Source organism: Miscanthus floridulus, chromosome 10 (assembly GCF_019320115.1).
Source record: "Miscanthus floridulus cultivar M001 chromosome 10, ASM1932011v1, whole genome shotgun sequence".
Lineage (NCBI taxonomy): Eukaryota > Viridiplantae > Streptophyta > Magnoliopsida > Poales > Poaceae > Miscanthus > Miscanthus floridulus.
In genome coordinates this window covers 47,021,379-47,045,049 of record NC_089589.1, presented here as the reverse complement: position 1 = coordinate 47,045,049, position 23,671 = coordinate 47,021,379, and the positions used below count along the sequence as shown (strand labels likewise).

Genomic DNA, 23,671 nt, shown 5'->3' with positions numbered 1-23,671 from the left:
CGTCGACGACCTCCGTCTTCGCATTGGCAAGCTCGACAAGTACTGGAACCGGTCTGTGATTGAGTCCGCCACCGCTCACCTCGAGCCGGCTATCTTCACCTAGCCACTAGTCAAGTCGGAGCAGCACGCCGCATCTGCATCTGCTGGCTACAAGGCTGCTCGGCCCAACGGGCACGGCGTCGATCCTCACCACCGGGAGAATGGGTTTGGGGTTGTCACAACCTATACTCATTCCCCGGTCACGGGTATGGATAATTCCTCTCCAAATCCCCATAAGCTTCATGGCACTGCATATGACTTAGTGTTATCCCGCAATCGCCCACCTGAGACCCACCGTAACCCCACCAGCAAGCTTCCCAAAATGACTTTCCCAACCTTTGATGGCACTGACCTAAAATTATGGATTACTTGCGTTGAAGATTACTTTGACATGTATTCTGTTGATCCCTCAGTCTGGATTCAGTGCTCCTGCATGCAATTCCTTGGCCCTACCAAACGCTGGATCCAATCAGTTACTGACAAACTGAAAACCATGTCCTGGTCTGAATTTTGTCAAGCTTTGCATACCCGCTTTGATCGCGATCAACATGAATACCTCCTTCGCAAGATGAACCGCATTCGCCAAACTTCTTCTGTGCAAGATTATGTTGATCGTTTTTCTAAACTTGTTGACCAGCTCATAGCCTATGATTCCTCCACCAATGCTCTGCATTACATCACTCGTTTCCTAGATGGCTTATGAAAGGATCAAGATGCCCAAGAGGGGGGGTGAATTGGGCTAATTCTAAATTTTTTTGCAATAAACAAATCCTACGGATAGCCCAATTAACCCCTTGTGCCTAGAAAAGTGTTTCTATCAAATCAACGCACAAAAGACTTGCACCCTATGTTCCAAACTTACTCTAGCATAGCAATTCTATGAATGTAAAACAAGTATTGAATTGCTCAAAGTAAATACTCAAAGTAAGTGCTCAAAGTAAATAGGGAGAGAAAGGAACGCGGCGATGTTTTGCCGAGGTATCGAAGAGTCGCCACTCCCTACTAGTCCTCGTTGGAGTACCCGCGCAAGGGTGTAGCTCCCCCTTGATCCGCGCAAGGATCAAGTGCTCTCTACAGGTTGATTCTTCGACACTCCGTCGCGGCGAATCACCCAAAGCCGCTCACAACTTGAGTTGGGTCACCCACAATCTCCGCCGGGTGATCACCAAGCTCCCAATCACCACCAAGCCGTCTAGGTGATGGCGATCACCAAGAGTAACAAGCACGAACTCTCACTTGACCACACGAAGCCTAATGAGAAGATGGATGCACACTTGTCTACTCTTGATTCACTAATGAGGTTTCACTCTTGGATTCTCGAATCACAAACACCTCACTAGGACCTTGCTCTTCTTGGCACTCACAAACGTGTTTCTTAGCTGTTGGAATGAGCAAAAGTGACTCCACTCACGAGTGGAGCCTCTATTTATAAGGCAGCCTGAAAAACGAACCGTTATGAGCTTCTGCGGGGTGACCGGATGCTCCGATCGTTTTGACCGGACGCTCCGGTCAGTTCAACCCGCGCAACAGTTTTCAAGTGATGACCGGACGCTGTCAGGGTCCGGTCAGTACTGACCGGACGCATCCGGTCGCTCTTGGATGCTTACTGTAATTGACCGGACGCTGGATACTCAGGGTCCGGTCACCACTGACCGGACACATCCGGTCGCACTTTCTCAAGTCTGGACCCTTACTGGAGTCGACCGAACGCTGGCCCTCAACGTCCGATCACACGACCTTCCAGCGTCCGGTCACACCAGACTTGTTCTTCACGGTCAAATGAACTGACCGGACCCTGCGGCCAGCGTCCGGTCAGTATTTGACCCTCCATTTACTTCCAACTTTCGAACATATGTGAATGAAGTTTGCTCCAAAGGATCTTAGGCATTCATAGGAGCTGCCTAGAGCTAGTTTTAACAAGTGTGCACCACACCTAACTCACTAGACTCAACTAGGTCAAGCTACCCGTTCATACCCCCCTTAATAGTACGGCCAAAAGAAAAACAAAGTCCTAAACTACTCTAAGTGTCTCTCCAACTCCAATCGACACTTAGAACTAGTTATCCTTAACCTTGTCATCCATCCTTTAAAAACCAAAACAATTTCCATCGTAGGGGCATGACCAACTCGATTGCCCAATCGATCTCCATTACCATGACCTAACTTAATTGCCTCTGCAAAACACACGTTAGTCATAGTAATCTTGTATTGACATTAATCACCGAAATCCAACTAGGGGCCTAGATGCTTTCAGCTTACATTCCGATATTCATACTGTCATTCTTGTTCAGCGCCCTGATTCCCTGGATACTACGTATACTTTGGCGTTGTTGTAGGAGGAGGCTGCGGAGACATCAAGGAAACGTGAGTTCAAGCCCTGGCATCAGAAGGCTGGCTATTCACTTCCTTCAAGACAAGATAGTTTGCAAGTTGGCACAGTGGACAAGCCCTTGTTGAATCAGAAACCTCTGGACAAGAAGCTGGCCGATCTCAAGGCTTACCGGTGTGCCCGTGGTTTGTGTGATCATTGCGGAGAGAAGTGGAGTCGTGAACACAAGTGTGCACAGCAAGTGGGACTCCATGTTTTGGATGAGCTCTACGCTCTTTTCTCTGAAGAACCAGTAGATGCTCCGACACTAGATGGCACTGAGGGCCCAAAGCCAGAGGAAACCTGTTACTGCCTATCTTCTGACACTATCGCACGACCAGGGGTAAAGACCTTGCAATTTCAAGGCATCTTTCACCGGCAGCCAGTCTTGATCCTCCTGGATTCTGGTAGCTCCACATCTTTTATCAGCCACCACCTACTATCTCAACTGTCAGTTAGTCCAGTTAAGTGTCCTTCACTATCTGTCAAAATAGCCAATGGTCAGTTCATGCAGTGTTCTGCACAATTGCCAGCAGCAGTCTAGACTATTCAACAGCACCAGTTTACTCATGATCTCAAGGTTCTACCCATCACACACTATGACATGATCCTTGGCATGGATTGGCTACAACTGTTCAGTCCAATGAAGGTGGATTGGTTGCATCGCTGGTTGGTCATTCCTTATAAAGGTAAAATGGTCAGGTTACAAGGCAATCCATGTTTAGAGGCTCCTGGGGATGATGAGTTGTTGGTGCACATATGCAGTATCACTCCACAACCCACTAACACCGAGCGTTAGTTACCTCACGCCATTAGTGTTTTACTAGATGAATTTCCTTCAGTTGTTTCTCCACCTGACCATCTACCACCTAAAAGAGCATGTGATCATGTGATACCATTGATTGAGGGGGCCTGGCCTGTCATAGTTCAGCCATACCGTTACCCTCCAGCCCTCAAGGATGAAATTGAATCTCAGGTTGACTCTATGCTGCAACAGGGCATAATCCAACCCAACACTTCACCATTCAATTCACATGTTTTGCTGGTCTGCAAAAAAGATGGTTCTTGGAGATTATGTGTGGACTATCGCTACCTCAATGCTCTTACTATCAAGACTGCCTTTCCTATTCTAATGTTTGAGCAACTTATGGATGATCTAGCCGGTGCTCGGTATTTCTCTACCCTAGATCTCCTGTCAGGATATCACCAGATATGATTACGTGAAGGTGAAGAGCATAAGACAACGTTTTCCACTCATGTGGGTCATTATGAGTTCAAGGTTGTCGCCTTTGGCCTTTCTGGTGCACCAGGCACTTTTCAAGGCGCCATGAACAGCACTCTAAAACCTTGCCTCCGCCGGTGTGCTATTGTTTTCTTCGATGATATACTCATTTACAGCAAGTCTTTTGAGGAGCATCTCGACCATCTGCGTCTGGTTTTTTCCCTGCTAGCACAAGACCAGTGGCACATCAAGCTCTCCAAATGCAAGTTTGCGCAAACTGATATTTCTTATTTGGGCCATGTCATCAGTGCTAACGGTGTAGCTACAGACCCGGCTAAGATTGAGGCAGTGGTTTCTTGGCCAACGCCAACTACGGTCAAGGAACTTCGTAGCTTTCTCGGATTTGCCGATTTCTACCGCCGTTTCATCCGACATTATGCAGTCATTTCCAAGCCACTGACATTGCTGTTGAAGAAGCACTCGCTGTTTGTGTGGTCTACTGAACATGAGACAGCATTCCAATCTCTGAAGAAATGCTTGAGTTCTACTCAAGTGCTGGCACTACCTGATTTCAAGAGACAATTCTGTATTGAGACAGATGCTTCTCATTATGGGGTGGGTGCGGCACTTCTTCAGGAGGGTCATCCCCTCGCTTTCCTCAGTCGAGCTCTTGGACCCAAGAATCAAGGGTTGTCAGCCTATGAGAAAGAGTACATGGCTATCATCATTGATGTTGATCAGTGGCGTTCCTATCTGCAGCTAGGTGAGTTTGTCATTTTCACCGATCACAAAAGCCTCATTCATTTGAGTGATCAGCATCTTCACAGTGCTTGGCAACAGAAGGTTTTCACTAAGTTGTTGGGCTTGCAATACCGAATAGTGTATAAACCGGGCACTGACAATCGAGTTGCAGATGCATTGTCTTGCATAGGCCACCCAGAGGAGCTGTCAGCCGTTTCAGCACCTATGCCTTCCTGGCTTGACGCCATCATCCACAGTTATATTTCGGATGCTCGGGCTCAGCAACTGTTAACTAAGTTAGCTGTCTCGGCAACATCTGAACCTAACTTCTCTATGCACCGAGGGCTCCTTCGATACAAGGGTCATATTTGGGTGGGTCCAGATGCCATTCTCCAACAAAAAATTATCAAGGCTTTCCATTCTTTGCCAGTGGGTGGTCACTCGGGATTCCCAGCCACTTATAGATGAATCAGACAGCTCTTTGCCTGGATGGGTTTGAAATCATCGGTTCATTAGTTTGTGACTGCCTGTCCTACTTGTCAGCAAGCCAAGCCCGATCGCGCCAAGTACCCCGATCTACTTCAACCTTTACCAGTTCCAAGTATGGCTTGGCAAAGCATTTCAATAGACTTTGTGGAGGGCCTTCCACTGTCAGGCAGGAAGAATTGTATCCTGGTGATTGTGGATCATTTTTCCAAGTATGCACACTTCATTCCAATGGCTCATCCATTTACTGCTCTTACTGTGGCCAAGACGTTTATCACCAATGTGTATCGCCTTCACAGTCTTCCATTGTCTTACCGAGGGCTCTAAGCGGTTAGGCTTAAAAACGTGAGCACGAGGCTCCGATACCAATTGAAAGGATCAAGATGCCCAAGAGGGGGGGTGAATTGGGCTAATTCTATATTTTCTTGCAATAAACAAATCCTACGGATAGCCCAATTAACCCCTTGTGCCTAGAAAAGTGTTTCTATCAAATCAACGCACAAAAGACTTGCACCCTATGTTCCAAACTTACTCTAGCATAGCAATTCTATGAATGTAAAACAAGTATTGAATTGCTCAAAGTAAATACTCAAAGTAAGTGCTCAAAGTAAATAGGGAGAGAAAGGAACGCGGCGATGTTTTGCCGAGGTATTGGAGAGTCGCCACTCCCCACTAGTCCTCGTTGGAGCACCCGCGCAAGGGTGTAGCTCCCCCTTGATCCGCGCAAGGATCAAGTGCTCTCTACGGGTTGATTCTTCGACACTCCGTCGCGGCGAATCACCCAAAGCCGCTCACAACTTGAGTTGGGTCACCCACAGTCTCCGCCGGGTGATCACCAAGCTCCCAATCACCACCAAGCCGTCTAGGTGATGGCGATCACCAAGAGTAACAAGCACGAACTCTCACTTGACCACGCGAAGCCTAATGAGAAGATGGATGCACACTTGTCTACTCTTGATTCACTAATGAGGTTTCACTCTTGGATTCTCGAATCACAAACACCTCACTAGGACCTTGCTCTTCTTGGCATTCACAAACGTGTTTCTCAGCTGTTGGAATGAGCAAAAGTGACTCCACTCACGAGTGGAGCCTCTATTTATAAGGCAGCCTGAAAAACGAACCGTTATGAGCTTCTGCGGGGTGACCGGACGCTCCGATCGTTTTGACAGGACGCTCCGGTCAGTTCAACCCACGCAACAGTTTTCAAGTGATGACCGGACGCTGTTAGGGTCCGGTCAGTACTGACCGGACGCGTTCGATCGCTCTTGGATGCTTACTGTAATTGACCAGACGCTGGATACTCAGGGTCCGGTCACCACTGACCGGACGCATCCGGTCGCACTTTCTCAAGTCTGGACCCTTACTGGAGTCGACCGGACGTTGGCCCTCAGTGTCCGGTCACACGACCTTCCAGCGTCCGGTCATACCAGACTTGTTCTTCACGGTCAAATGAACTGACCGGACCCTGCGGCTAGTGTTCGGTCACACCGGAGCCAGCGTCCGGTCAGTATTTGACCCTCCATTCACTTCCAACTTTTGAACATATGTGAATGAAGTTTGCTCCAAAGGATCTTAGGCATTCATAGGAGCTACCTAGAGCTAGTTTTAACAAGTGTGCACCACACCTAACTCACTAGACTCAACTAGGTCAAGCTACCCATTCATACCCCCCTTAATAGTACGGCCAAAAGAAAAACAAAGTCCTAAACTACTCTAAGTGTCTCTCCAACTCCAATCGACACTTAGAACTAGTTATCCTTAACCTTGTCGTCCATTCTTTGAAAACCGAAACGATTTCTATCGTAGGGGCATGACCAACTCGATTGCCCAATCGATCTCCATTACCATGACCTAACTTAATTGCCTTTGCAAAACACACGTTAGTCATAGTAATCTTGTATTGACATTAATCACCGAAATCCAACTAGGGGCCTAGATGCTTTCCATCTCCCCCTTTTTGGTGATTGATGACAATACCACCTCGAGTATGTGAAAGAGTGAGGTTTTTGACGGGCTTGGTTCATATAAGCTTTTGTCGATAAGAACAAGAGAGTTGGTCAAGCTTATATAACCCAAGCCAACACAATGTACTCAAAGGATATGAATTAAGCATGAGTACAAATAACAAAACTCATTTGCTTCGAAGTTTAAACGCGGAAGCAAAAGCAAATGAGCATAACACAAGTGATATGACATATAGATAATGCAAAGTAGAAATCACACATGTCATATATCACAATCACGTAGATAGCACTATCACATATATATAATGGTATGCATGAAAGTAAACACACGAATTCATAAGTAATAGTGTATCACACAAATAAAACTCCAAATGTATATAATAAGCTAATACTAGATAACTAGCTCCCCCTAAAACTTGCTCCCCCTGAGTCTACATACTCAAACACCCTCTCCCCCTTTGGCGTCAAACACCAAAATCTAAGGGTCGGTCGGCGGGGCTGCAGCGGACGAGTCGGGCGCTGAAGTACGTGGGGCAAGCTGGAACTAGGCACCATCATCATCTGACCCTGAACTCTGAACTGACTGACCCTCTGTGGCAGGAAGTGTCGCTGAAACAGTCTGGGTCTGAGCTGGGGCTGGTGCTGCCTATGAAGCTGCTAGTATATCTGTCGTAGGATCTGACGAGGCGACAGATGAGGGGAGCCTCTGAGTAGTCACTGTAACTGGAGCTGCTGTAGAAGGACCGACGGTATGCATGTGTGGCAGAGTAGGCATGCCGGTCAACTCACTGAAGGATGCTCCAAGACTCCTGGAGACTGATGTCTCAGGCACGAATAGCGAGGAAGACTGCTCTAGTGTGAAGCCCATCTGAAGTGGAGTGAACTGCGGGGCTACCACAAGTGAGGCTAACCACTGGGACACCTATACAAGAGGTGAAGTAAACTGAGCTGGAGGCTATCCCTGACTCTAGAGCCCACTGGGTTGTACTGCTGGAGTCGTCGAAGTGGTAGGAGGCTGTGCAAGCTGGGGCGAAGGCTGTGGCAATGGGACCCCAATGGCTGTCACTACATGCTGCATGAATCCCATGAGCTGTTGCTGCATAAGTAACTACTGGTGCTGAAGGAGCTGCTGCTGCCGCTGGAACTCGTCCTAACGAGCCTGAAACTGTGCGAAGTTGGTAGCTGTCTCCTGTGCCTGTCGTGTCTGATCCTGCTGCATCTGCTCAAGAATAGCAATGAGAGCGGGGTCTATCTGCGGAGCAGGTGGAGCAGAACTGGAGCTACCGGCCTCTGCATCGTGTCTGCATGGAGGCATCTGAGGTATAGGCTAGTAGTCATTGTCAGAGCTATCACTGTACTCGCTCACCTCCTGCTATGCCTCTAGCTCCTCCTCCTTAGTGGCTGCAATCCCTCTGGTGATCTCATCCTGCTGAGCTGCGGACTCTGGCACGTCAGGACGACGGCTAGGCTATCTAGGTGCCTGAGGAGTGGTGTGTCTGATCCTCTGTGACAGGTTGTAGGCTAGGAACTCTGTGGTGGCACCTATATACTCATCCATCATACCAGAGGGCTTATCAAGCACTATTCTGCGGATGAGGAACGTGATCCAGTGAGCATAGGGAAGCTGCCTGTGACCCTTGAATCCCTCAGCTATAGTATCCTCCATCTCTGAAAGAAGGAGGTCCCAGATGTCAAATACTATCCTCTGCATGATGGCATTGAGAAGCCAGAGCTGTAAGCGAGTCAGGCCCTCCCTGTATCCCAACTTGGGAAGTAGTGTCCTCCTGATGATGGCCTCTAGTATCCTCGCTGTAGGAGTCAAGTCACTGGGGTTCCTGCTCGACCCCTCTCCAAACGGCTCCTTGAAGCAATGTCGCACTAAATCTGTAGGGGGCACCAACCCTCCATGAGGATGCCTGGGAGGCTTCTGCTATCCATAGCAAACCTCATGCATCTTAACAGGTTGCTCCTGTAGCCTCAGTATCTCTCTGGCTCTGCCACTCGTCACCCTGTAGTCTTTGCCTCTGAAAGCAAAGTGAATGAATCTGTGATGTGGATCGATGTAGAGTGAAGCATAAAACTGATGGACCCAAGATGGTACATATATGCCCGTCCGTCCAATCAAATCTGTCAGTCCTGGCAAATATGACAAGTATGGCTGAATGCTCTCTCCGGCTGTTGCCACAATAGACTCTATCTGACAGACCCTCTGAGATCTGAACATTGCCCCACTGTTGAGATAAGCATTGTAGAAATCCTCCTACAGTGGCGTGTAAAAACCCTCAGCTGCTCTCTCATCCCTCCTTGGAGGAAACCAAACCTCAAACTCAACAAAACGCAGCTGCTGAACCTGCCTGGCGGTAGCGGCCCTCAAGTTGAGGTGTACCACTGGAGGTGGACCCTGTGGTCTAGGTGGAGGACGTGATCCCCTCCGCTGTGTTGGCGGCCTCGGCGAGACTGGTACACGGGTCCGTCTAGAGCGGCGAAGCTAGGGTGCCGGCTCTGTCTCCTCGGCCTCCTAGGTCTGCTGAGGCTCTGCTGGTGGGGGCTGCTGCTGTGCTAACGGACCCTCCTCAATGGCAACCCGTCGTCCTACAAACATGGCAGTCCTAGCTGGACTACCGTGACGACGCTCAACCTCCTCAATCGCAGCTCTGACTGCTGGTGAAATTGGCTGATCTACAATGACAACTCCGCTATGAGCACCACCTCTCTCGGCACGCTCTGCGGCCTCTGCAATAGCTGCTGCTCTCGCTGTCTCTGCATCGAGGTACTTCCGCTTCTTGGATGTCACCTGCTTGGTTGACTTGCCCTTAGATCCGGCTGGCTGGTGAGGCGGGGGCCTCCGATCATCATCACCTGGGCCACCACCAACATTCTTGGTGCGGGCCATCTGAACTGACAAGATGATGAACTGACGCTGATGAGGATCAACAGACAAACTGAACCTCTCGAGGCTTGGCCTCGATCCTTACTCGTGAGCTTGGCTCCGAGTTGACTGCCAACTGCCAGAAGAACCACAACGGAACCGACTCGCTGCACGATAGAATAGATGGATATACAAATAAATACCATATGTCTAATAGATGCGAAACCCTAATAGAGAAAGCAATGTAGATGCGAATTTGAATCGAATGGCTTTCCACCTGACGATCAGCGATCCGAGAAAAGATAAGATGTCGCACGGGGAAACCTCGGAACCGATAGGGGCTAGGGTTGCAAATTGATGAACTAGTGACCCTAGTATTTGTGAAATCAGTGCATTGGATTGCAAATTGATCTACGCAATTTGAAATTGAAAAAGGGGCTAGCCTTATCAAGAGGAGATGGGCTAGGGCACACAGCACTTCACGGTGAGGAGAGGGCCGGTCGCACGGTGGCGCACGGGGAGGCACGGTGGCGCTGCGAGTTGTGCTGGCGTGATGGCGCTGTGGGAAGGCTCGAGCACGGCGGCGTGGGCGCGAGGTGGCCGGCGTAGGGTCGCGGTGGCGCACGGCTGATGAGGGGGCCGGGCGAGCACGGGCAAGGGAGGTGCAACTTGGCGGTGGCTCGGGCTAGGGCACGGCGGGATGAGGGCAAAACAAGGGTACGGCTTGCGATTAAATAGTTCCCCACACGCGACAGAAAAGGAATCGAAGAAAGGAGTCCTGAAGCCGCGCGAGATCCACTGACCGGACGCTCCGGTGGTAGCGACCGGATGCTACCACCCAGTGTCCGGTCGATTCTAGAGAGGTCCACATCCTCTGGAATCGGGACCGGACACGTCCGGTGGTCCATGACCGGACGTAGCCAGGGTCCAGTCAGTACAACTTGTGCACCCTTCGATCGACCGGACGCTGAACCCTTCCTGACCGGACGCACAGACACAGCGTCTGGTCACTCCTTCGGCAGCAGTTCACCTCCTGTGAACTGACCGGACGCTGGACAGCAGCATCCGGTGCAGCGTCCGGTGCACCTTTTCTAGCAAATCTTCAAACTTCCTTCTCGCTGCCTGTTCCCAATCAAGTCCCAACTTGAATAAGATCCAAATAAACACCAATTGGGACTGATATGAGTGACCTCTCTCAAACCCTCATATTTTTCAAAATATTTTGCCTTAGGCTATAATTCTTTTTAAGAAAATAGGCAACAAGAGGGCAAATGGAACAAAACGACAAACAACATTCATGCATATGCAATACTTGTAATTAAAACTAGTTGCTTGTTAAGTTTGATCCAAGGTTAAGCTTCTTCACATGCTTTTCGGCGGTTATCTTAACCATGTTAGACAAGCCCTATATGCATTGCCACAAATTAAGCATGTTGTATAATACAATGAATGCAAGGGACAACACAAGCTCATTTTTTAGTGAAGTTACTAAAATCAAGTACATTGAGCTCATTCCGCAATCTACAAAATATAGCCTCATCTAGCGGTTTAGTGAAGATATCCGCTAATTGATCTTCGGATCTTACACCTTCTAGTGATATATCATTTTTAGCCACATGATCTCTTAGAAAGTGATGGCAGATATCTATGTGCTTGGTGCGAGAGTGTTGAACCGGATTATTTGCAAGTTTTACCGCACTTTCATTGTCGCACAAAAGAGGTACTTTCTCTAGAACTACTCCATAGTCTAGCAAAGTTTGTTTTATGTATAATATTTGTGCACAACAAGCACCCGCGGCAATGTATTCCGCTTTGGCGGTGGATAAAGCCACACTATTTTGTTTCTTAGAGGACCAAGACACAAGTGATCTACCAAGCAAATGGCACCCTCCGGATGTACTCTTTCTATCAACTTTGCATCCGGCGTAATCCGAATCGGAATAGCCAATTAATTCAAATAAAGCTCCTTTGGGATACCAAAGACCAATGCTTGGTGTGTGCTTAAGATACCTAAGGATTCTTTTTACGGCAATTAAATGTGTTTCCTTAGGACTAGCTTGAAATCTAGCACACATACACACACTAAACATGATGTCGGGCCTAGATGCGGTTAAATATAACAAGCTACCAATCATAGAACGATAGAGAGTTTGATCAACCGGGTTACCTCCCTCATCTAGGTCGAGATGTCCATTTGTAGGCATTGGTGTCTTGATTGGCTTGCATTCATCCATCTTGAATCTCTTGAGAAGATCTTTTGTATATTTCTCTTGAGAGATGAAGATGCCTTCTTTCATTTGCTTGACTTGAAAACCAAGAAAGAATGTAAGCTCACCAATCATTGACATCTCGAACTCCTTCGACATCAATTCACCAAATTCTTTGCATGAGTCTTCATTTGATGATCCAAAGATGATATCATCAACATATACTTGACAAATGAAGATATGCCCATCAAGCTTCTTGGTGAATAGTGTGGTGTCGACCTTCCCAATGGTGAAGCCTTTCTCAATGAGGAAGTCCCGAAGGCGCTCATACCAAGCTCTTGGGGCTTGTTTAAGCCCATATAGTGCCTTGGACAACCTATAAACATGATTAGGATATCTAGGGTCTTCAAACCCGGGAGGTTGATCAACATAGACTAGTTCATTTATAAAGCCATTTAAAAAAGCACTTTTCACATCCATTTGATATAGTTTCATTTCATGATGTGATGCATATGCAAGAAGGATACGGATGGCTTCTAATCTTGCAACCGGTGCAAAGGTCTCTCCAAAATCCAAACCTTCAACTTGAGAGAACCCGTTTGCAACTAGTCTTGCCTTGTTCCTCACAACAACACCTTGATCATCTTGCTTGTTGCGGAACACCCACTTCGTTCCAATGACTCTTGCACCTTTTGGTCGCTCTTCAAGAGTCCAAACTTCATTACGAGTGAAGTTGTTCAACTCTTCATGCATGGCATTGATCCAATCCGGATCTTTAAGAGCTTCTTCTACCTTGGTAGGCTCATAGCAAGAGACAAAAGAGTGATGAGCAATAAATGAAGTAAGTTTTTGAGATCGAGTCATCACACCCTTTGATGGACTCCCTATGATGAGATCTTGTGGATGATCTTGTAGGAGAGGTGTGTTTCTTCTATTGACCACTTGAGGAGGAGGTTGTGGAGCATCGACATCTTGTGCTTGTACCACCATTTGCTCATGAGAGATATGAGTATCTTCATTTTCCACTCTCCCATCTTTTTCGCCATCTTGTGGTACATTTGATGAAGAAGGTTGGTTAATGACTTGTACATCATCTTCATCATCTTTTGGCTTGATGTCTCCCACCGGAATATTCTTCATAGCCTCCCTCAATGGTTCATCACCTACATCATCAAGATTCTCATGTGCTCCTTGGGAGCCGTTAGATTCATCAAATTCCACATCATATGTTTCTTCAACTAAGCCGGTGGCATGATTAAATACTCTATATGCTTTGGACTTCAATGAGTAACCAACAAGAAAACCTATATCACAACGTCTTTGAAACTTCCCTAGGTGTTGCCGCTTCTTTTAGATGTAGCACTTGCAACCAAACACCCTAAAGAAGGAGACGTCCGATTTCTTCCCATTGAGCAACTCATACGGTGTCTTGACAAGGAACTTTTGAAGAAATAGGCGGTTGGATGCATAACATGCGGTGTTGATTGCTTCCTCCCATAGAGCTTCGGGGGTGTTGTACTCATCTAGCATTGTCCTTGCAAGGGTGATCAAAGTCCGATTCTTCCTCTCAACTACACCATTTTGTTGAGGAGTATAGGTTGCGGAGACTTCATGTTTGATTCCAACTTCATCACAATAGGATTCAATATTTGTGTTGTCAAACTCTTTGCCATTGTCACTTCTTATCTTCTTGAGCTTCACTTCAAATTCATTTTGAGCTCTCTTGGCAAACTTCTTGAAACAAGATGCAACTTCGGATTTGTCATGAAGGAAGAACACCCATGTATACCTTGAATAGTCATCCACAATCACAAGACAATAGAGATTTCCTCCCAAACTCTTATATGTTGTTGGTCCAAATAAATCCATGTGTAGGATTTCTAGCACTCTTGTGGTTGACATGAAAGCTTTGGTTGGATGAGTGTTTGCAACTTGCTTGCCGACTTGACATGCACTACAAAGCTTATCCTTCTCAAACTTCACATCCTTCAACCCTCTCACCAAATCATTCTTCATAAGCTTCTTGAGTGAGCTCATCCCAACATGAGCAAGTCTTCTATGCCATAGCCACCCAAGTGTTGTTTTGGTGAATAGGCAAGTCTTCAAGTTTGCATCTTCGGAGGTCAAGTCAACTAGATATAAGTTATTGTACCTAAATCCATTGAATATCACTTGATTGTCATCTACCTTGGATACAACAACCTCCTTCTCGATGAATAAGCATTGAAAGCCAAGATCACACAATTACCCAACGGATAGCAAGTTGAAGCTCAATGAAGCAACATAGAGCACATTGGAGATGGAATGATCATTTGATATTGCCACTTTACCCAATCCTTTAACCTTGCCCTTTGAATTATCTCCAAATGTTATTTTCTCTTGTCCATCTACCTCTTCATTTAGTGAGGTGAACATATGAGGATCACCGGTCATGTGTTGAGTGCAACCACTATCAATAACCCAATGACTTCCACCGGTCTTGTAGTTCACCTACACATAAGAGATTCAAGCTTTAGGGATCCAAACTTGTTGAGGGCCCTTCACCTTCTCAACAAGTGACTTAGCCATCCAAATCTTCTTAGGCCTATTCTTGTTGGGGGGACCTAAGAACATGACTTTCATCTTTCCACTAGAATCTTTTCTAAGCATGTAGTGAGCATTGAAAGCAAAGGGTCTAGCATGCTTGGGCAAGGGTTGTGGTGGTGGAGTTTGACACTCATGAGCAAAGTGGCCTTCTTGTCCACACTCAAAACATCTCTTTGGCTTTAGCTTTGGCTTTGATTGTTGGTGTTGAGCTTGAGCCTTCTTCTTCTCTACACTTGCCATATATCCAATGCCACTTCTATCCATCTTCATGACGGTATTCATGAGTAGCTCACTTTGGAGATGCTTGCCTCTAGCAAACTTGCTTAATCCCACCTTGAGATGCTCTTTCTCCATCTTGAGCTTCTTGTTCTCTTCCTTGAGAATATCATTGTTCTTCTCTTCCTTGAGTTTCTTGTTTTCTTCTTTGAGCTTCTCATTCTCAAGGATCAACTCTTTGTCATGATCAAGAGTTTCTAGCACAATGGTGTTGTGAATTTTCATCTCTTCAATATCTTTCATGAGCTTCTCATGGTCACTCTTGAGCTTGACATACTCATCATAGTCATTGCACTCAACCACTTGCTTGCCTTTGCTACTAGATCCATGCTCAATGCCCTCATCTATTAAATCATCACATGAGGTAGCTATATCAATCTTAACAACATGGTTAGTAGCAACATGTGGCTCATTTGGTAAGAATTCTTGTGCAATAACAAGGATATCATAATTGATCTTTAGAGTTGTATATTCATCTTTTAGCTTGTTGTGACTAATGATAAGCTCATTGTGCACGCACTCAAGTTTATCATGTTTATCTTTAAGCTCTTTCTTAGAAGATTTGAGCTTCTTGAGTTTGGATGATATAGAGTTGTTTGTTTCTTTGAGCTCATCATTAGCCTTTTCCAATGTATCACACTTAGCTAAGAGTGAATCATTTTTAGCATCAAGTTTTTCATTTGTAGCTCTACTCTTTCTAATGATCTTAGTGTATTTTCTTAATATTTTGACAAGATCATCATATGTGGGTGAATCATCATCGCTATCACTATCATCATCACTAGCTTGCTCATCATCACTACTATCATCACTCTTAGTTACCTTGCGTTCACCCTTGGCCATAAGACATAGGTGTGTAGAGGATGATGGCGATGATGGCGGTGAGGATGCAAGATCAATAGCAATGGCGGCCACCTTCTCATTGTCACTCTCATCATCGGATGATCCACTTGATGAATCAATGTCCGTGAGCCAATCACCGACAATATAGGCCTTGCCACTTTTCTTCTTCTTGTAGAAGTCTCTCTTTTTGCCATCTCTCTTCTTGTATGGCTTGTTCTTTTTCTTTTCATCTTCATCACTTGAATCATCTTTCTTGCCCTTGTTCTTGAACTTGTCTTTCTTTGGCTTTGTGCATTGATGAGCTAGGTGGCCAAGTTCACCATAATTGTAGCAATCCATCTCGGAGATTGGCTTTCTTCTTGAGCTAGTGAAGAACTTCTTCTTCTTGCCGTCAAACTTGATGCCACTCTTGTTTAGCTTCTTTAGCATCTTGGCGGTCTTCTTCACCATAAGAGCAAGACTTTCTTCATCATCTTCATCACTTGAGCTCTCATACTCAAGTCTTGCCTTGCCCTTATCTTGGCTAGCTTTGAATGCTAAGTCCTCTTTCTTCTTTGTAGAGGATGAGCCATCTTGTGGCGTGATGTGCATGTACATCTCATGAGCATTGATCTTTCCCAAGATTTGTGTCGGTGTAGCGGTGGAAAGATCACCTTGATATAGCACGGTCACAATGTGCCCATATTTGTCAATGGGGAGGACACTTAAGATCTTTCTCACAACGTCGGATGGTGACATTTGAGTAAGTCCAAGCCCATTGACTTCCTCTACAAGAACATTTAAGCGAGAATACATTTCATTAGCACTTTCTTTGGGAAGCATCTCAAAAGAATTTAGCTTTTTAATCACAAGATGATAGCGTTCCTCACGCTCACTCTTTGTTCCCTCATGGAGCGCACAAACGTCCGACCATAGTGCATGGGCGTCTTTGTGGTTCCTTACACGATTGAACACATCTTTGCAAAGGCCTCTAAAGATGGTGTTGCGAGCCTTTGCATTCCATTTTTCATAGTTTACTTCATTGCCTTGAAGTTGTGCGGCATTCTTAGGTGTTGGGAACCCTTGAGAGGCGGCTCTAAGAATTCCAACATCTAGAGCTTCTAGGTAAGCCTCCATGTGAATTTTCCAATATGGAAAATCATCCCCCTCGAAGATAGGAGGAGGTCCATCCCCGTGAGACATCTTGCTCTAAGCGGTTAGGCTTAAAAACGTGAGCATGAGGCTCCGATACCAATTGAAAGGATCAAGATGCCCAAGAGGGGGGGTGAATTGGGCTAATTCTAAATTTTCTTGCAATAAACAAATCCTACGGATAGCCCAATTAACCCCTTGTGCCTAGAAAAGTGTTTCTATCAAATCAACGCACAAAAGACTTGCACCCTATGTTCCAAACTTACTCTAGCATAGCAATTCTATGAATGTAAAACAAGTATTGAATTGCTCAAAGTAAATACTCAAAGTAAGTGCTCAAAGTAAATAGGGAGAGAAAGGAACGCGGCGATGTTTTGTCGAGGTATTGGAGAGTCGCCACTCCCCACTAGTCCTTGTTGGAGCACCCGCGCAAGGGTGTAGCTCCCCCTTGATCCACGCAAGGATCAAGTGCTCTCTATGGGTTGATTCTTCGACACTCCGTCGCGGCGAATCACCCAAAGCCGCTCACAACTTGAGTTGGGTCACCCACAATCTCCGCCGGGTGATCACCAAGCTCCCAATCACCACCAAGCCGTCTAGGTGATGGCGATCACCAAGAGTAACAAGCACGAACTCTCACTTGACCACACGAAGCCTAATGAGAAGATGGATGCACACTTGTCTACTCTTGATTCACTAATGAGGTTTCACTCTTGGATTCTCGAATCACAAACACCTCACTAGGACCTTGCTCTTTTTGGCATTCACAAACGTGTTTCTCAGCTGTTGGAATGAGCAAAAGTGACTCCACTCATGAGTGGAGCCTCTATTTATAAGGCAGCCTGAAAAACGAACCGTTATGAGCTTCTGTGGGGTGACCGGACGCTCCGATCATTTTGACCGGACGCTCCGGTCAGTTCAACCCGCGCAACAGTTTTCAAGTGATGACCGGACGCTGTCAGGGTCCGGTCAGTACTGACCGGACGCGTCCGGTCGCTCTTGGATGCTTACTGTAATTGACCGGACGCTGGATACTCAGGGTCCGGTCACCACTGACCGGACGCATCCGGTCGCACTTTCTCAAGTCTGGACCCTTACTGGAGTCGACTGAACGCTGGCCCTCAGCGTCCGGTCACACGACCTTCCAGTGTTCGGTCATAGCAGACTTGTTCTTCACGGTCAAATGAACTGACCGGACCCTGCGGCCAGCGTCCGGTCGCACCGAAGCCAGCGTCCGGTCAGTATTTGACCCTCCATTCACTTCCAACTTTCGAACATATGTGAATGAAGTTTGCTCCAAAGGATCTTAGGCATTCATAGGAGCTACCTAGAGCTAGTTTTAACAAGTGTGCACCACACCTAACTCACTAGACTCAACTAGGTCAAGCTACCCATTCATACCCCCCTTAATAGTACGGCCAAAAGAAAAACAAAGTCCTAAACTACTCTAAGTGTCTCTCCAACTCCAATCGACACTTAGAACTAGTTATCCTTAACCTTGTCATCCATCCTTTAAAAACCAAAATAATTTCCATCATAGGGGCATGACCAACTTGATTGCCCAATCGATCTCCATTACCATGACCTAACTTAATTGCCTCTGCAAAACACACGTTAGTCATAGTAATCTTGTATTGACATTAATCACCGAAATCCAACTAGGGGCCTAGATGCTTTCAGCTTACATTCCGATATTCGTACTGTCATTCTTGTTCAGCGCCCTGATTCCCTAGATACTACGTATACTTTGGCGTTGTTGTAGGAGGAGGCTGCGGAGACATCATGGAAACGTGAGTTCAAGCCCTGGCATCAGAAGGCCGGCTATTCACTTCCTTCAAGACAAGACAGTTTGCAAGTTGGCACAGTGGACAAGCCCTTGTTGAATCAGAAACCTCTGGACAAGAAGCTGGCCGATCTCAAGGCTTACCGGTGTGCCCGTGGTTTGTGTGATCATTGCGGAGAGAAGTGGAGTCGTGAACACAAGTGTGCACAGCAAGTGGGACTCCATGTTTTGGATGAGCTCTACGCTCTTTTCTCTGAAGAACCAGTAGATGCTCCGACACTAGATGGCACTGAGGGCCCAAAGCCAGAGGAAACCTGTTACTGCCTATCTTCTGACACTATCGCACAACCAGGGGTAAAGACCTTGCAATTTCAAGGCATCTTTCACCGGCAGCCAGTCTTGATCCTCCTGGATTCCGGTAGCTCCACATCTTTTATCAGCCACCACCTACTATCTCAACTGTTAGTTAGTCCAGTTAAGTGTCCTTCACTATCTGTCAAAATAGCCAATGGTCAGTTCATGCAGTGTTCTGCACAATTGCCAGCAGCAGTCTAGACTATTCAACAGCACCAGTTTACTCATGATCTCAAGGTTCTACCCATCACACACTATGACATGATCCTTGGCATGGATTGGCTACAACTCTTTAGTCCAATGAAGGTGGATTGGTTGCATCGCTGGTTGGTCATTCCTTATAAAGGTAAAATGGTCAGGTTACAAGGCAATCCATGTTTAGAGGCTCCTGGGGATGATGAGTTGTTGGTGCACATATGCAGTATCACTCCACAACCCACTGACACCGAGCGTTAGTTACCTCCAGCCATCAGTGTTTTACTAGATGAATTTCCTTCAGTTGTTTCTCCACCTGACCATCTACCACCTAAAAGAGCATGTGATCATGTGCTACCATTGATTGAGGGGGCCAGGCCTGTCACAGTTCAGCCATACCGTTACCCTCCAGCCCTCAAGGATGAAATTGAATCTCAGGTTGACTCTATGCTGCAACAGGGCATAATCCAACCCAACACTTCACCATTCAATTCACATGTTTTGCTGGTCTGCAAAAAAGATGGTTCTTGGAGATTCTGTGTGGACTATCGCTACCTCAATGCTCTTACTATCAAGACTGCCTTTCCTATTCTGATGTTTGAGCAACTTATGGATGATCTAGCCGGTGCTCGGTATTTCTCTACCCTAGATCTCCTGTTAGGATATCACTAGATATGATTACGTGAAGGTGAAGAGCATAAGACAACGTTTTCCACTCATGTGGGTCATTATGAGTTCAAGGTTGTCGCCTTTGGCCTTTCTGGTGCACCAGGCACTTTTCAAGGCGCCATGAACAACACTCTAAAACCTTGCCTCCGCCGGTGTGCTATTGTTTTCTTCGATGATATACTCATTTACAGCAAGTCTTTTGAGGAGCATCTCGACCATCTGCGTCTGGTTTTTTCCCTGCTAGCACAAGACCAGTGGCACATCAAGCTCTCCAAATGCAAGTTTGCGCAAACTGATATTTCTTATTTGGGCCATGTCATCAGTGCTAACGGTGTAGCTACAGACCCGGCTAAGATTGAGGCAGTGGTTTCTTGGCCAACGCCAACTACGGTCAAGGAACTTCGTAGCTTTCTCGGATTTGCCGATTTCTACCGCCGTTTCGTCCGACATTATGCAGTCATTTCCAAGCCACTGACATTGCTGTTGAAGAAGCACTCGCTGTTTGTGTGGTCTACTGAACATGAGACAGCATTCCAATCTCTGAAGAAATGCTTGAGTTCTGCTCAAGTGCTGGCACTACCTGATTTCAAGAGACAATTCTATATTGAGACAGATGCTTCTCATTATGGGGTGGGTGCGGCACTTCTTCAGGAGGGTCATCCCCTCGCTTTCCTCAGTCGAGCTCTTGGACCCAAGAATCAAGGGTTGTCAGCCTATGAGAAAGAGTACATGGCTATCATCATTGCTGTTGATCAGTGGCGTTCCTATCTGCAGCTGGGTGAGTTTGTCATTTTCACTGATCACAAAAGCCTCATTCATTTGAGTGATCAGCATCTTCACAGTGCTTGGCAACAAAAGGTTTTCACTAAGTTGTTGGGCTTGCAATACCGAATAGTGTATAAACCGGGCACTGACAATCGAGTTGCAGATGCATTGTCTTGCATAGGCCACCCAGAGGAGCTGTCAGCTGTTTCAGCACCTATGCCTTCCTGGCTTGACGCCATCATCCACAGTTATATTTCGGATGCTCGGGCTCATCAATTGTTGACTAAGTTAGCTATCTCGGCAACATCTGAACCTAACTTCTCTATGCACCGAGGGCTCCTTCGATACAAGGGTCGTATTTGGGTGGGTCCAGATGCCATTCTCCAACAAAAAATTATCAAGGCTTTCCATTCTTCGCCAGTGGGTGGTCACTCGGGATTCCCAGCCACTTACAGATGAATCAGACAGCTCTTTGCCTGGATGGGTTTGAAATCATCGGTTCATTAGTTTGTGACTGCCTGTCCTACTTGTCAGCAAGCCAAGCCCGATCGCGCCAAGTACCCCGGTCTACTTCAACCTTTACCAGTTCCAAGTATGGCTTGGCAAAGCATTTCAATAGACTTTGTGGAGGGCCTTCCACTGTCAGGCGGGAAGAATTGTATCCTGGTGATTGTGGATCATTTTTCCAAGTATGCACACTTCATTCCAATGGCTCATCCATTTACTGCTCTTACTGTGGCCAAGACGTTTATCACCAATGTGTATCGCCTTCACGGTCTTCCATTGTCAATTGTGTCCGACCGAGACAAGATCTTCACCAGTCAGCTATGGCAAGAGCTGTTCCGTTTGGCCGGAGTCACTCTCCAGATGTCGTCAGCTTACCATCCTCAAACCGATGGCCAAACGGAGCGCGTCAATCAATGCCTGGAAACATTCTTGCGCTGCTTTGTCAGTTCTTGTCCAGCTAAGTGGCTTGATTGGATTTTTTTGGCTGAGTATTGGTACAACGCCTCATGGCATTCTTCACTGCGCCATTCACCCTTTTTTGTGCTTTATGGTCATCACCCTCAACACTTTGGGATATCGGCTGAAAGTTCAGTCTCCTTAGTTCACCTTGATGATTGGATGAAGGAAAAGTCCTTGATGCACACACTCATTCAGCAGCACCTTATAAGGGCTCAGAAGCGCATGAAGACACAAGCTGACAAGTCTCGCTCCGAACGGTAGTTTACAGTTGGCGACTGGGTCTACCTCAAATTGCAGCCTTATGTCCAAACGTCTTTGGCTCCGCGCGCTAAACAAAAGCTAGCTTTCAAATTCTTTGGTCCGTTTCAGGTCATCGGACGTGTGGGCGACGTCGCATACAAGCTCAAGCTTCTGGAGAATTCAGCTATTCATCCTGTCTTCCATGTGTCCCAGCTCAAGACGGCGGTGCCAACATCTCACTCCGTCGCTGATCTTCCCCATACTCTCGACGGCCTGCAAGTTCCACTGAAGATTCTCCAGTGGCGCATTCAAACCACTGACCACGACGTAGTACCCCAGGTGTTGGTGCAATGGTCCAATCTCCCAAGATCACTGGCAACCTCGGAAGACACTAAAGCTCTAAGGCAAAGATTTCCTCGTGCTCCTGCTTGGGGACAAGCAGGTCTTCGTCAGGGAGGGAATGTCAGCGTCGCTAGTGAAGCCGAACCGCAGTCTGCCATCAACCAAGAGGGAAGCGTGGAACCTGGAAGCATCACGGAAGCCAGGGACCAGTCCGAGCCTGAGCCGAGGAGGAGCAACAGGGTCCGACGCGTCAGCATGCGGCTTGGTGCGCGTGAGTGGGCGTGAACCGTATGTCACGCACAGCTGCGCCTGTGTCGTTCACGCCGGTGGCCGAGGCCTGTATACATATTAACGAAGAGCTGAGAGAGAGAGAGAGAGAACAGATGGAACGAAAACCAGAATACTAAGATTCCTCCTCCGTCATCTGGCGTGTTCTTCCCCTGCCTTCCCTCATTCCGAATCCTTTCCCCTCTGTGGTGCTAACAGTCCCACCAGGCATCGGGCCTAAGTACGCGATCATGCTTCAATACCCATTCTGATCCTGCCATCGGATTGTGCTGCTGCGATCCGTAATCGTTGAGCATCCAGACTCGAAGCCGGCGCATGTTAATAGCCACAAAGTATACCTCGCCTTTTGATCTTCCCAGATAAGAGCGCACATTCTTGTAGTACTCGGAGCGGTGTATGTAGTATCTGGAATGGTCTATTGGCGATTTTATTACACGGTAGGAGTAATCCCCTAGTAAGCACTCATTTCGTTTCAAATTGTAAGTCGAGCACCCGCGTTTTATCATGCATGAAACCTCTAATAAGTACTCTCTCCGTTCCAAACTTTAAGTCTTTATGGACTTTTTAGAGCTATATGCATCTAAGTCACAGTGAGTTACAATTTGGAACCGTGGCAGTAATTACTACAAAAAATAATCAGATTATTCAGCCGATATATAGTACTCCGTCGTTTTGAAATTATAATTCTTTGACCTTTTCTAAGTACATAGAACCAAGAATGATTTAAAATTTAGAACGAAGCGGGTAACAAATACATACAGCACCTACAATGAACTGAACAAGCACTACGTACCAATAATAATAAAAAATATTGAATATTGGGTTATCGTCGATGGACTGATTTACCTCGAGACATATTCACCACGGCAATGAACGTACAGTGCTCCTTGCCTATAGACGGCATAGCGCCACCGAGGATTGAGAGTAGCACAAAGAATCCATCCGCAGATCGGCGACGATCCCCGCCGCCTCGCCTTCACGGACAGACACCCTTTCTCGCCACCGCCCGCTCCTAGACGAGAACACGTGCCACGTCCACCGGGACGGAGGCCATTCCGTGTCGCCGGCGGGCGGCGCAGGCGCGTACTGCAGCGGATGGTTCTGCCGCTGCTCCTCCTCCGGCACTAGCGCGCTCGAGGGGAGCCACGAGAACCTGGTAGTGCCGCGACACGGCGGGACTGAACGCGAGGAACGCCCGGGGCTGCGACGCCGCGCGGACGGCGAGCCAGGGCAGGCGCACCCACCGCCGCGTCGTGGGGTTGCACACGTACAGCTCCCCGTAGTTGACGCCCTGATACAGGACCAGGCGTTGCAGTGGTCCGCGACCTTGTGCGGGC

At 47.1% G+C, this 23,671-nt stretch overlaps 1 pseudogene; it reads left to right on the top strand.

Annotated features, from left to right (window-relative positions):
* The first annotated feature begins 247 nt into the window (after positions 1–247).
* Positions 248–22,331, top strand: LOC136488559 (uncharacterized; annotated as a pseudogene).
* Positions 22,332–23,671: the final 1,340 nt, after the last annotated feature.